The sequence below is a fragment of the Bos grunniens genome, chromosome 23, assembly GCF_055505025.1.
Source record: "Bos grunniens cultivar Pamir isolate PY7600 chromosome 23, Bosgru_T2T1.0, whole genome shotgun sequence".
Taxonomy (NCBI): Eukaryota; Metazoa; Chordata; class Mammalia; order Artiodactyla; family Bovidae; genus Bos; species Bos grunniens.
In genome coordinates, this window is record NC_141187.1 from 45,649,724 (window position 1) to 45,664,309 (window position 14,586).

A 14,586-nucleotide genomic window follows, 5' to 3' on the forward strand; every position below is an offset into this window, starting at 1 on the left:
TGTATATATGTAACACATCTTCTTTATCCATTTTTCTGTTGCTGGACATTTAGGTTGCTTCCATGTCCTGGCTATTGTAAATGTGTTGCTATGAACACTGGGGTACATGTGTCTTTTGGAACTATGCTTTTCTCTGTGTATGTGCCCAAGAGTGGGATTGTTGCGTCAAATGGTAGTTCTGGGCTTCCTGGTGGCTCAGATGGTAAAGACTCTGCCTGCCAATGCAGAAGAACTGGGTTCGATCCCTGGGTCAGGAAGATCCCCTGGAGAAGGGAATGGCAGACCACTTCAGTAGTCTTGCCCAGAGAACCCCTTGGTAGATCTTTAAGGAACCTCTATATTGCTTTCCTTAGTGGCTGGACAGTAGACACTAACACAATATTGTAAAGCAACTATACTCCAAGAAAAATAATTTAAAAAATAACATCCCTGACATTTAATTGCTAGGTCTCTTACCCAAGCCTCCGATGGTCTTCCACCTACCTAGTAGACTTGCTATGAAAATAGAATGAGACAGCAGATTCAAAATGCTCAGGGAGTGTTCCACACATACAGCTGTTACCAGCATTAATATAAACCCTATTTTTATGGAGTTATTGATCCACCAGTGTTATTTTTGTTGCTTCTCCATCTAGCAGATACTTACTGATCATATGTGTGCATGCTCAGTTGTGTCTGACTCTTCTGCCATCCCATGGACTATAGCCCACTAGACTCCTCTATGCATGGAATTCTCCAGACAAGAATACTGGAATGGGTTGCCATTTCCTTCTCCAGGGGATCTTCCTGACCCAGAGATCGAGTTGGCGTTGCCCTCACTGGCAGGTGGATTCTTTACCACTGACCCACTGGAGAAGCCCAGTACTGATCGTGAGTCTGTGCTTGGGTGTCAGGTATGACAAGGCATGGGTGTCACCATGCCTTGGTCATCATGCCACCAAATCAAGGCATAGGTGTCAGGAATCTAAGACTTGATCAGGCCTTGGAAGCAGGGGATGAAGCCTTTCTGTTCAAGTTTCCTAGTGTATGCATCAAAATGTCCTCAGATGGCCTTGGGCTCTTTGAAATGACTGTAGAATCTCATTATGGAACAAATCTCCGAAGCATGCCAAGAACAGCCTCCTTTATCCCTGCTGGGCTATGCCGAGCCCAGCCCAGGGTACCACTATCGGCACTGAAGCATTGGTTGAGGAAGGGGTTTTCTGTAATGTGTTCGGACAGAAAGCCTGAGTTACTGCCGGCCACCTACACCTTATAATAGGATTACTTATCATACATTAAAATGGAAATAAATAATGAGGCAAGTTAAGGCTCTTCTAGGAATGCATCTCTCTCTGTCTCTTTTTTTTCAGCCAGGCCATGCAGCATGTGGGGTCTTAGTTCCCCAACCAGGGATCGAACCCGCACCCCCTGCATTGGAAGCACAGAGTTTTAACCACTGGACTACCAGGGAAGTCTCCGAATGTATCTCATTTTAAACTAATAAAATCTATGTAAACTCAAATCAAATTTGCCAGCTGAGGAAAAAGCAGGCTGTTTCTAGGGATTGTTTAAAATATATTTTGTGTATTATTCCAAGTGAGACTTGCTCTTGCTAGATCTTGTTTTCTTCTACACCCACTCTGAGTGCTTCCGCCAAAAAGGAAGCAGTTGCAAGTTGTGAACATAGCAACCAGATTTCACATCCTCTACGTTTATCTACATCAGACTTACTCAGAGAAACATGGTGCTGGTAATGGCTTGACAGGTACATTTTCGACGTGGCCTCAAGGGGCCCAGTTGGCTGGAGGGGGTTGTGATGTTTACACAGAGGAGGAGAGATACCCATGACTTCACGGTGTTCATCTAACACAACAGTCAGCATGGCAATGGTCCCTTTTCCACACTGCAAGTTAAATTGAAAACATAAACCTGGTGGGCTGTTATTTGCAAAATTCTGTTCTACATGCTCAAGGAATATGAAGACATATTTGTGCTCAAGAAGCCCAAACAGTTTAGCTGAGTAGACTGAACATGTAAACATAAAAAACTTAACTAACAAGGCAGAGCAGTTCATAGCAAACCCTAGATTCACAATCAAGACAATAGAAGTTGTAGATATCATCAAAAGGAAAGAGAACTCTGAGTTGGAAAAAGATATCCCCCAAATATCAAGGCCAGAGTTGGACTTTATAGATGGGATGACAGAGAGGTTTAAGATGAGAATTCAGAAGGAAGTAGCAGTTTTAATTAAGGCAAAGGTTAGGAATGAACTAGCCTGATTTATGTCCACTCTTCACATACATTCCGTAAACTTGCATAGCTTCCAGGTCTTTGCATATATTCCATTTGTTTGCACACATTCCAAGCTCATTTTTAACATTCCATTCACAAGACTTCATTTAATTGATACATTTTATTTACATCCAGACTCATTCCAATAGGGACTTGAAGTAGCTAACATTCATTTTATATGAATAACAACACTAGACAGAATTGTTACTCTCTAGTTCCTAAAGATGAAGAAAGGGTAAGTTACTTGTTCCAGGTCACACAGAGCTGGAATTGGAAACTAGACTTTAAGGTGAACTGGGTCTGTGAAAGTAAGACCATCTTCTCTTTTTTTGCACTCTTCTCATCTCTGCATACTAAGCTTCAAATGGAAGCTAAAGAACAGATCAAGTTTGCCCTCCCAAGGTCACACCAGACTGTGGAGGATCTTGAAAGACAAGTAGAACACTTCTTCTTGTAAATGAAAGGAAATAACTACCATCATAGACCCTCAGCAGGAGGGACATAATTAAAGTGTTTAAGAAGATGGTGAGGATGAACTGGAAAGCTGTAAAAAAGAGTAATTGGCAGGCAGATGGAAGACTCAGAGAGGGCTATGAAAAGGCTGGTAATAATAATAATGCCCAATGCTGATAACATTGTAAAGGTGACAGGACTACTCTAAGTGTTTACATGTGTCAACTCGTTTAATTCTCTAACAAGTCTGTAAGACAGATATATCTCTACCTGCCTGATGAGGTAAAGGAGACACAGAGAGATGGTGTGAGTTAGTCAAAGTCACATAGTAAAGAGCAGAGCTCGAATCGAAAGATAGGTGGCCCACCTCCAGAGCCTGTACTGTCATCTCCATTGTGTGCTAACACACAGTATTGGCTATTAAAGGCCTGGCCACAGTGACAGTAATGGGGAAAAAAAAAAAAAGAGATAGACATGAGAGGCATTGCAAAAAGGACATATGCAGTTGGTTGTATAAATAATAGTAGTTGAGAGAAAGAATGAAAACTTAAAGATAGTGCTGTGGTTCAGCACGTTTCCCAATGACAAAAATGCTAACTCCAGAAAAGGAGCCAGGATTGTGAACAAAGATGGTGAGGTCCATTTCAGAACATGTCCAGGGCCACAGTGGTGAAGTATGACATGAAGCGGGGCTATTCAGAAGGCTGTTGGAAACAGTTACGCTCAGAATACCAGTGGGGATAGTGGAGGGAGAAGCATGGTCAGACATGGTCACAGATTTGGGGCTTGTGAGGCTGTGGATGTTTGACTGAGATCCCAGAGAGAAAGCATAAATCAGAACATCTGAAGACCAAGGTTTAAAATATGGAAAGAGCCCATAGGGAAAGATGCAGAACCAGGGAAAGAAAAAAAAAAATGACCAAAATTAACTTCGTGCAGACAGGAGAGAGCCTCACAACAGAGGATGTCAACAACAGTCAAATGTCAGAAACGGCAAAGAGGATGAGAGGGTGGCAAGCACACCAAGTGTATCATGTCTGTGTTACTAAAGGCTTCGGAATAATAGCTCCAGAAAGGTAGAATCTGAAGTCACATATTAGGGGGATTATAGAAGTGAAGAGGCCAAGAATGAAACAGAGAAATTGTCATAATAATAATGAGGGATTGAGACTCAGAATGAACTTGTGGTTGCCGGGGGAAGGATGGGGGAAAGGATAGTTAGGGGGTTTGGGATGGACATGCACACACTCAGATCAGATCAGATCAGTTGCTCAGTAGTGTCCGACTCTTTGCGACCCCATGAATCACAGCACACCAGGCCTCCCTGTCCATCACCAACTCCCGGAGTTCACTCAGACTCACGTCCATCGAGTCAGTGATGCCATCCAGCCATCTCATCCTCTGTCGTCCCCTTCTCCTCCTGCCCCCAATCCCTCCCAGCATCAGAGTCTTTTCCAATGAGTCAACTCTTCGCATGAGGTGGCCAAAGTACTGGAGTTTCAGCTTTAGCATCATTCCTTCCAAAGAAATCCCAGGGCTGATCTTCAGAATGGACTGGTTGGATCTCTTTGCAGTCCAAGGGACTCTCTGCTATATTTAAAATGGATAACCAACAAGGACCTACTGTAGAGCACAGGGAACTCTGCTCGATATTGTGTGGCAGCCTGGATGGGAGGGCTTTGGGGAGAATGGATGAATGTGTATGTATGACTGAGTCCCTTTGCTGTTCACCTGAAACTACCACAGCATTGTTGATCAGCTGTGTGTTTGTGTGTGTGTGTTAGTCACTTCGTCGTGTCCGACTCTTTGCGACCCCATGGACTGTAGCCCGCCAGTCTCCTCTGCCCATGAAATTCTCCAGGCAAGAATATTGGAGGGGGTTGCCAGTTCCTGCTCCAAATCAGCTATACCTCAATACAAAATGAAAAAAAAATTGTTAAAAAAATAATGAGTAATTGTTCTCTTGTGCATCACAATGTAAAATAGCAGAGTCCTTGGCCATCACGTCAGGTGGAAAGAAGCATAAATGTGAGGACTTTCTGAGGATACAAGGTTACGAGATAATTCTAAAGGTAAAAGGTAACCCACTACCACCATCAATTAACTCAAACTGAATCTACGTTCATGCTGTTACATTCGGCTGGGGGTGAGATTGATGCCAACACGGAGCACTGTCCAAAGCAGCAGGGATGGGTGACTTCAAGCTCAAGGATGTAGCTATTGCATTTTCCCGTCTCACTCCTGGGCTCCCTACAGAATTGTTAGGTAGGTAGAATAGGGAAAAGGAGTCCAAAATGGCGGTGGCTAAAAGACAAGGAAGGTCCGAGGACCAGAGTGAAGACTTCAGGCAGAACAAACGGAACAAACAGCACTCCTGGCTAAGCCCAATTTGCATAGGGCAGGCCCAGGTGGAGGAAAAAACATAAAAGGAGGAGCCAAAGCGCTTTCTCACGGACTCTCTCTCCCTCTGTGTGCGCTCTTCTCTCTGTCTCTCTCTGTCTTTCTCTCTCTCTCTCACTTTCCTGCTATCTTCTAAATAAAATAGAGCTGTAACACTGATTTGCCTAAGAGCTGTAGCACGGTTTGTCCAAGACCTGAGAGCTGTGACGCGCCGAGGGCTTTACTGTCCATGGCTCCAAATCTTTGTTGTGACGAGACAAAGAACCGAGGAGCATACGCTCGCGTGACATCTATGGTGCCGTGACTCGGGTATAACCTGGCTGAAACAACCTCTACGTGGAAGAGGCCAAGCACGGCAGGAGCCCAACTCAGCGAAGCTCCCGCGCTAGAAGCGGAAGGCGAAGAAACCCAGCGCAGGGGAAGGCCCATCGTGCTGGAAACCCGGACAGCGAGAAACGAACTCAGCAGGAAGCTCACAAGGCCTGGTCTCAGATTCCAGAAGACGTCTGGTTAAGGTAAGAGGTCCTCGCTCCTATGGCTGGAGGGACCTTTACAATCTCTCATTTCTTGTTTCCTCAAACCTCCCGCAAACAGGCGGGCGGAAGGGGCACAACTGAGGGACTCTGGAGAGGCTGCTCCTCAGCATGTCCCAAGGGCGCTATCTGCTGAGCCCCAGTAGCTGTTACCCAAGCCGGTGGGGGTTCTTCTGTCCTTTCTCTTCTCTGTGCCAAAGATCAGACCAATGAAACTGTGAGCACCGGTCAGATATTTAGCAAATTTTCCAGCGGGCTATGAAGGGGATTCCTTGGCAGGTTTTTCCCACTGCTTTTTCCTCCTGTCCTTCAGCTCTCTCCCGGGACTCAAGCCCAGCCAAAACTAGTGAAACTCAGGCTCTGATGTCTCATTGCAAAAATTCATTGAGAGACAAAGAGGTAGATTTGTTAGGATCCAGAGAGAAGCCACTCTTCAGGGTGTGAACCATTGCCGAGGGCAAGGGCTGCGGCCATGGAATTAGGCCTGGCTCGGTTTTGTGAGGGGATGGAATTCATATGCTAATGAGTGAGAGGATCATCCCAGCCATTGGGGAACCACCCACTTCTCCCTCTTCTGACCTTGTGCCTTGGAGCCGTCTTGCCACCTCTGGGTGTGTCTGTTGGCTTATAGATTGGGGATTAAGGTTTTCTTGAAGTTGACTTGTCATCTTGGACCCAATTGATTTTAATTGGTTTATGTCATTCTTTCAAAGTTTGTGCTCTGCCCCCTTCCCTCCTGTTTCATGCCTTGGGAGGGAAATACTCTATAATATCCAACCCCTAATCCTACCCAATACTGGTCACACTGGAGATCTTGGGGACACCCAAACTCCAGTCCGGGGGGTCCCAGGAGGTCATCACGCCTTGACCTGCCTAGGGATTGGTCTTTGAAAGGTTGTCACGCCTCAACCTGTTCGGGGATCCTCTAGTCCCAGGGGTCCCAGGAGGTCGTCATGCCTCGACCTGCCCAGGGACCCAATTCTTGGGAGGCCATCACACCTCGACCTGCCCGGGGATTCGATCTCTAGGAGGCTGTCACGCCTCAGTCTGCCTGGGGATCTTCACCCTGACCCCGGGATGCCTGGCTCTCAGGTTGCAACAGTTCTGGGTAGGATGAACTTACATCATATCTATTCCCATCCACAGTGGGCAATACAAACCTCTTAATTCTACCCAGCACTGGTCACACTGGAGATCTTGGGGACGCCCAAACTCCAGTCCGGGGGGTCCCAGGAGGTCATCACGCCTTGACCTGCCTAGGGATTGGTCTTCGAAAGGTTGTCACGCCTCAACCTGTTCGGGGATCCTCTAGTCCCAGGGGTCCCAGGAGGTCGTCATGCCTCAACCTGCCCAGAGACCCAATCCTCGGGAGGCCGTCACACCTCGACCTGCCCAGGGATTCGATCTCTAGGAGGCTGTCACGCCTCAGTCTGCCTGGGGATCTGTACCCTGATCCGGGGACGCCTGGCTCTCAGGTTGCAACAGTTCTGGGTAGGATAAGCTTTAGAAAGACTCACCCCTAAGGAAGTCCACCCAGGGAAACATAAAAAAAGCCTATTACTTGTGGGACTGTGCCCAGTCTCAGCAATAACTCAGGAGCCCAGTGAGAACCCCATTGCCTTTCTGGAGAGGCTAAAAGAGGCCATCCAAAAGTTTACCAACCTGGACTTAGACTCTTATGAGGGACGGGTGATTTTAAAGGACAAATTCCTGTCCCAATGTGCATCAGATATCAGAATTAAGTTACAGCAACTACAACAGCAGAACCCTGCTGCCTCTTTAGATGAGATGGTCCAGACAGCCACCAATACCTTTTATAACAGACAACAGGAGAAGGAGGCCAAGGCCCAGGAGGAGAGAAAGAAAGAGACAAGGCATGCCCAGATGCTGGCCGCCCTCCACAGAAGCCCTATGGCAAACCCCGAGTCCTTGAGGGACAAGGCACGAGACAGATGCCTGATCTGTAGACAGATGGGGCATTGGGCCAGAGAGTGTCCAAACCGCGACAAGTCTCCTAGAATGGCTTGTCACAAATGCCATCAACTGGGACATTGGGCGGCACTCTGCCCTTGGGACCCAAGAGCCTCAAGGTCAAGCGCCAAGCCTACCCTCACGATGGTTCAAGAGGACTGAAGCGGCCTGCTTCAGCCAGCCCGCCTGTCACAGATAACCATCACGGGGCTGGAGCCAAGGGTGCAACTGGATGTGGCAGGTAGGTCCAAGAATTTCTTGGTTGACATAGGGGCTACCTACTCTGTCTTGATCTCCTACTCCGGAGCCTTCTCCTCCCAAACCTGTACCATTTTGGGTGCTACAGAAAAAGAAACTACTTAAAGATTCACCCGAGCACTTCTTCGTTGCTGGGATGGACAAATATTTTCCCACCAGTTTCTGGTGGTCCCTGAGTGTCCTACTCCCTTATTGGGAAGAGATATACTCACTAAACTGGGGACCACCCTTGTGGTGGTAAGTTTTTCAGCCCCCAGAGCTCTACAGCTCCTGGTTACTACTGAAGAACCCATTACACCTTCAATAGAGAGGGACCAAAAACTATGGGAAGACAAAATTAACCCCCAGGTGTGGGACCAGGGGATTCCTGGGCGAGCCCACCAAGCTGAACCGGTCATCATTGTCCTCCGAGATCCCACTCGGTTTCCTAACTGGAAACAATATCCTCTCAAAAGAGAGGCTTGGGAGGGACTACAGCCTTTAATAAATAAATTCCTTACTTGTGGGCTATTTGTCCCTACCAGTTCGCCATGTAACACCCCAATCCTCTCAGTAAAGAAAAAAGACGGAACCTGGCGAATGGTTCAAGATCTCCGGATTATAAATGAAGCTGTAGTCCCCCTCCATCCCACAGTACCCAATCCCTATGTAATCTTGGGAGAAATCCCACCCAGTGCCAGATGGTTTACAGTCTTGGATCTCAAAGATGCATTTTTTTTGCATACCACTGGCTAAAGAATCCCAATACCTTTTTGCCTTTGAATGGGAGGCCCCAGGAGAAAAACACCAACAGATGACTTGGACAGTATTACCTCAGGGGTTCAGAGATAGCCCCCACCTGTTTGGACAGGCCCTTAGCCGGGATCTCCTAGATCTGGACCTGGGACCTAATGGGAAAATATTGCAATACGTAGATGACCTACTAATCTGCTCTCCAGATGAGAAAAGTGCCCAACAACATGCAATTCAGGTTCTAAACTTCTTGACAGAAAGGGGATATAAAGTCTCCCGTGCTAAGGCACAGATGGTCGAGACAAAGGTCACTTACCTGGGAGTTCAGATTACACATGGGTCCAGGAGGCTGTCCTCTGATGGGGTACAAGGAATTCTCCAGTTGCCCTCCCCCACGACTCGAAAACAATTGCGAGCTTTCCTGGGGCTAACTGGTTATTGTAGAATCTGGATACCCAATTATGGTCTAATTGCCCAGCCCTTATATGAAAGCTTAAAGGGATGAGATGATTCAATCCCACTGATGTGGGGAACTCCTCAAAAGGAGGCAGAGGCTACACTAAAACAGGCCTTAACTCAGGCACCTGCCTTGAGGTTGCCAGACCCAGAAAAAGCACTCCAACTTTATGTCCGTGAAAGAGAGGGAATAGCCTTGGGAGTGTTAACTCAAAGGTTGGGATCTGAGCCCCAGCCTGTAGCTTACTTATCCAAGAGGCTCGATCCAACTTCTCGAGGTTGGCCCCCCTGCCTTCGAAATCTTGCAGCTATTGCAATCATGATAGAAGATGCTTTAAAACTCTCCTTTGGGGGCAAACTATTTTTATCAGCCACCAAGTAAAACAACTCCTAAATGGGAGAGGCCACTTATGGATGTCTGATCAAAGAATCCTCAGCTATCAAGTAATGCTGATGGAAAATCCAGGCCTCACTATATCCCCTTGTGAGGTTCTTAACCCAGCCCCCCTCCTCCCTACCCCCGAGGGCTCTCTCCCCTTTCACTCTTGTCTAGAAACCTTGGACCACTGGACAAAACCCCGAGAGGGACTGTCAGAAGATCTTCTGACCAATCCTGAGGAAATCTGGCACACTGATGGAAGCAGCTTTGTCTTGGATGGAAAAAGAAGAGCCGGGTATGCAGTAGTCTCCAGTTTTGAGACCATAGAGGCTAAGCCTCTGCCACCAGGTACTTCAGCCCAATTAGCTGAGCTCATAGCCCTGACTCGAGCTTTAGAGCTGGGAAACGGAAAAAGAACAGCCATTTACACTGACTCCAAGTACGCCTTTCTGGTGCTACATGCACATGCAGCTGTTTGGAAAGAAAGGGGCCACTTGACCACCCGAGGGTCCCCAATCAAATACGGTGATCAGATTCTTCAACTCTTGAAGGCAGTCCATCTGTCCACTGAGGTTTCAGTCTCCCACTGTAAAGGACACCAAAAAGGGAACACGGAAGTGGCACGAGGGAACCAAGCAGCTCATCAGGCAGCTAGGAGAGCAGCATTACAGAACCATGACCTAATAGGGATTGTCACCTTAGTTCCACAGACTAATTTGCCAGAATCATATACTGAAGGTGAGACTCTTAAAGCTAAGAGCGAGGGCTTTCCAGAAGATCATATGGGGTGGTTCCAAAGGGAGGGACTCCTTTTTCTGCCTGAAAACCTCCAATGGAAGTTGGTTACCTCCTTACATGCCACCACTCATTTAGGAGAAAAGGCCCTCCAAAGATTACTAGAAAAGTCCTTCAGAGGAACAGGCCTCCAAACAACTATAGGACAGGTGGTCTCCTCTTGTCCCATTTGCCAAATAAACAACCCTCAAGGAGCTCAAAGACCCCAGCTGGCCCAGCCCGTCCAACGACGTGGGCCTACCCAGGAGAGGACTGGCAGATGGACTTCACCCAGATGCCAGTTTCTCAAGGGTATAAATACCTATTAGTCATGATAGATACATTCACAGGATGGATTGAAGGCTTTCCCACCCGGACTGAGAAGGCTAAGGAGGTGGTAAAAAAACTGCTCCATGAAATCATTCCAAGATTTGGTCTGCCCAGGTCATTACAAAGTGACAATGGGACATCATTTACTTCTAAGGTCACCCAAGGAGTCTCAAAAACATTGGGCATTACTTATTATCTCCATTGTGCCTGGAGGCCTCAATCTTCAGGAAAAGTGGAAAGAGCCAATCAATTCTTAAAATCATCGATAAAAAAGATAACCCAGGAGACCTCCCTGGGATGGAAGGAGGCTTTACCAATAGCTCTCCTCCACACCCGCATTGCCCCTAAGGAACAGGTTGGTCTTAGTCCTTATGAGATGCTATATGGGAGACCTTTTGTTTATGTCAATGACCTCTTTCTAGATCCAGAGGTTCAGACCCTCCAATCTTATACCATGGCCATTGGGCAATTCCAACAGGATATACACTTGTGGGGTATGAACCAGGACCCAAAAGATTCTAAAGAGTCACCACTATATGCTCCAGGAACTCAAGTCCTAATTAAAGTCTGGAAAGATGGGTCCCCAAAGGCTCAACTCCAGCCCACATGGAAGGGCCCCTACCCTGTAATACTTTCTACCCCCACAGCAGTCAAGGTACCAGGACATGACTCCTGGATTCACTACTCACGAGTCAAGCCATGGAAGAAAACAGAAGAGGACACTCAATACACCTGTGAGCCCCTGGGAGATCTCAGATACCTATTCAGAACTACCAATGAGTGTCATTCTAATGAACACACCCAAAACCTGGTTTCTGGGGATAAGATTTCTCAGGATAACTCTAAGGAGCCAACACAGCTTGACAGAGACTGTACTCCAAAACAGACAGGAGATAGATCTTCTGATCCCTGAACAAGGAGGGACTTGAGCCATCCTGGCCATGTGAATTTAAAATTGACCAATGTCCCTACTAGTCCTCGTTATGCTATATTGATGATGCTTATGATTATTCCATGTATTGTCAATTGTCTAACCTGTTTTGTCTCTGCCCAGGTCAACCAGCTACAACATGCAGTGCCAGTTCAACGAAGATATAAAACTACAGCTGACCACGGAAAATATCACACACCCTTGGACACCGCTATAAGGACTCTGAGGCTTGAGACTAGCAAGATGGGGAGGCCCAATACCCCTCGCCGCCCCAGTTCAGCAGGAAGTAGCCAGAAAGACCTTGACGCCCCTATTCCCAAAGAATTGGGCCTCCCAATCTCTTGAGGGGGGAATGTTAGGTAGGTAGAATAGGGAAAAGGAGTCCAAAATGGCAGTGGCTAAAAGACAAGGAAGGTCCGAGGACCAGAGTGAAGACTTCAGGCAGAACAAACAGAACAAACAGCACTCCTGGCTAAGCCCAATTTGCATACGGCAGGCCCAGGTGGAGGAAAAAACATATAAAAGGAGGAGCCAAAGCGCTTTGTCACGGACTCTCTCTCCCGTGTGTGTGTGCTCTTCTCTCTCTCTCTCTCTCTCTCTTTCTCTTTCTCTCTCTCTCACTTTCCTGCTATCTTCTAAATAAAATAGAGCTGTAACACTGATTTGCTTAAGAGCTGTAACACGGTTTGTCCAAGACCCGAGAGCTGTGATATGCCGAGGGCTTTAATGTCCGTTGCTCCAAATCTTTGTTGTGACGAGACAAAGAACCGAGGAACATATGCTCGCGTGACAGAATGAACCCATTTTCCTCTATGACCCCAGCTACTACCTGTAATCATCCAGCTCTCAAATCCCCTCTCCCCTGGTCCAGGTACCTGTTCTCACGTGCTTATCAGGCACCTCAAACTGGAGGCACCACTGGCACTTTGCGGGGGTCCAGCCCCGGTGGATCCAGGGAATTCGAAGCGGGGACGGCGTCAGCGAGGATCAGGAGACAATTGCTTAATTAAACATTAAGGATATAAAGAGTGGTTAAATAAGGATAGCTCAGTGAGGAAATTCAGTGGAGAAAAGAGGCTGAATAATTCAGCCAGAAGGTGAGAGAAAGAAGGACATGGGGAGACCAAGTTTCAGTGAACAAGGCCCGCACTTTATTTTCCAAAGTAGTTTTTATACCTTAAGTTATGCATAGAGGATAATGGGGGAAGGGATAGAGTCATGCAGTAAGCCAGGCTTTCTTCCTGAAAACTTATCATATGCAAAAGTTTAGGTGATTTGCATCATCTTCTGGCCCAGAGGCCTGTTAACATTTTAAGAAACTTATTTTTCTCTATAGGTGATTATTCTAAAGTCAGGCACCACCCTCCAAAAGCATTAGATAAAGTTGCATTCCTATAGGGCAAAGGTGTGGTGGACTGTAACAAGAAAAAGAATTAACTCAAGGGTCCAAGGTTACAAACACTAAAGCTACTACTTACACCAATTATATTAATCCACTGCCAGGAACACAGCAGGTAAGGGATATGGAGACTTAGCAGCAAACATTGGCCCAACAAGTGAAAAACCCTTCACCAATACAATTTCTAATCAATCTTTTAACTGCTCAAAGGAATCTGTATTCAGACAGTTTAGAACATCTCATACCTCTCACAGCTGGGAGACTCTGAGCAATCACATGTGACCAGAAAAACCTATTCAGGCAGGCTAGAGGACTTCCAAAGGAGTTTGTAGGTTGAAACACTGTCACACCCAGGAACTTTATTAACTGGAGCTGTAAGTTAACTCTTTTTTTTTCAGAGAGAGGTAGTGGGGGACAGCCCCCCGTAAAGTCAGAGGTGTAGGTGAGAGCACAAAGCAGAAAGTAGGCAGACTCTGGTTTTGGGGGTAGATGCTCAAGAATTTCCAGGGGAACTCATGAGGCTCAATCCCACCTTTGCGTATGCCGAGCCTCCTTCCTCATGACCTTTGCCATGGGTGGAGCTCCTGCTCCCGGCATCTCCCCCTTTTTTATTTCTTAAAACAGCCAGATGCAACTCATCATTCAGACACGAGCTTCTGAATGTTCTGCCGAAGAATCCTGACAATACAAGGAAGAATGCGGGATCGAGCCTCCTTCCTCATGACCTTTGTCATGGGTGGAGCTCCTGCTCCCGGCAGCACTTCAAATTCGAAATGTCCAGAACTGAACTAACCATTTTACCTCTAAACCTGCACCCCATGTCATTTCTCCCATCAAATGGAATGACAGTCAGCGGTGCCCCAGGCAGAAAGCTTCCTCTCCCTACAGTGATCACCACATCCTGAGCCTGCTCCTGCCATTTGCCCCCATGGCCTCTGCTTTGATCCTGGCATTGTTCATGCCCTGCCCACGTCTATTCAGCCTCTAGGCACATCCTGATTGAGCACTTACTATGCCAGGCACTCTGCTATGACTTAAGAGATACAGGGAAGAAAAAAACCAAAGCTCCTGACTTCATGGAGTTTAACATTCTAATAAGGAGACATACTAAACAAAATAATATAAAATATTAAGTAGGACTTCCCTGGTGGTGGTTGAGAACCTGCCAATGCAGGAGACATGGGTTCAATCCCTGGTCAAGGAAAGATTCCACAGGCTGTGGGGCAGCTAAGCCTGTGCGCCACACCTACCAAGCCTGTGGTCTACAGCCCATGAGCTGCAGCTACTGAGCTCATGTGATGCAACTGCTGAAGCGTACACACCCTTGAGCCCGTGCTCTGCACCAAGCGAAGCCACTGAAGTGAGAAGCCCTCTCGGCACAACTCGGCACAACTAGAGAAAGGCCATGGGCAATGGTGAAGACCAGTGCAGCCAGGGAGTGACGGGAAGTGCAAGTTGCTCAGTGGTGTCCTACTCTTTGCAATACCATGGACCATACAGTCCATGGAATTCTCCAGGCTGGAGTGGGTAGCATTTCCTTCTCCAGGTGATTTTCCTAACCCAGGGATTGAACCCAGCTCTCCTGCATTGCAGGCAGATCCTTTACCAGCTGAGCCACAAGGGGAGCCCAAGAATACTGGAGTCAGGTAGCTTATTCCTTCTCCAGGGGATCTTCCCGACCCAGGAATTGAACCAG

The 14,586-nt window shown here is 47.2% G+C and overlaps 1 long non-coding RNA gene across 4 annotated transcripts; it reads left to right on the top strand.

The window, feature by feature from the left end:
* Positions 1-5,429: 5,429 nt before the first annotated feature.
* LOC147347744 (uncharacterized) lies at positions 5,430-12,153 on the top strand. Of its 4 annotated transcripts, none has more exons than XR_015152787.1 (3): positions 5,430-5,642; positions 9,631-9,804; positions 11,615-12,153. It is a non-coding gene; the product is annotated as an uncharacterized LOC147347744 (long non-coding RNA). The 4 variants fall into 4 exon arrangements; XR_015152788.1 differs by having other exon boundaries at positions 5,450-5,642; positions 9,603-9,751; XR_015152786.1 differs by having other exon boundaries at positions 5,460-5,642; positions 9,603-9,804.
* The last annotated feature ends 2,433 nt before the right edge of the window (positions 12,154-14,586 follow it).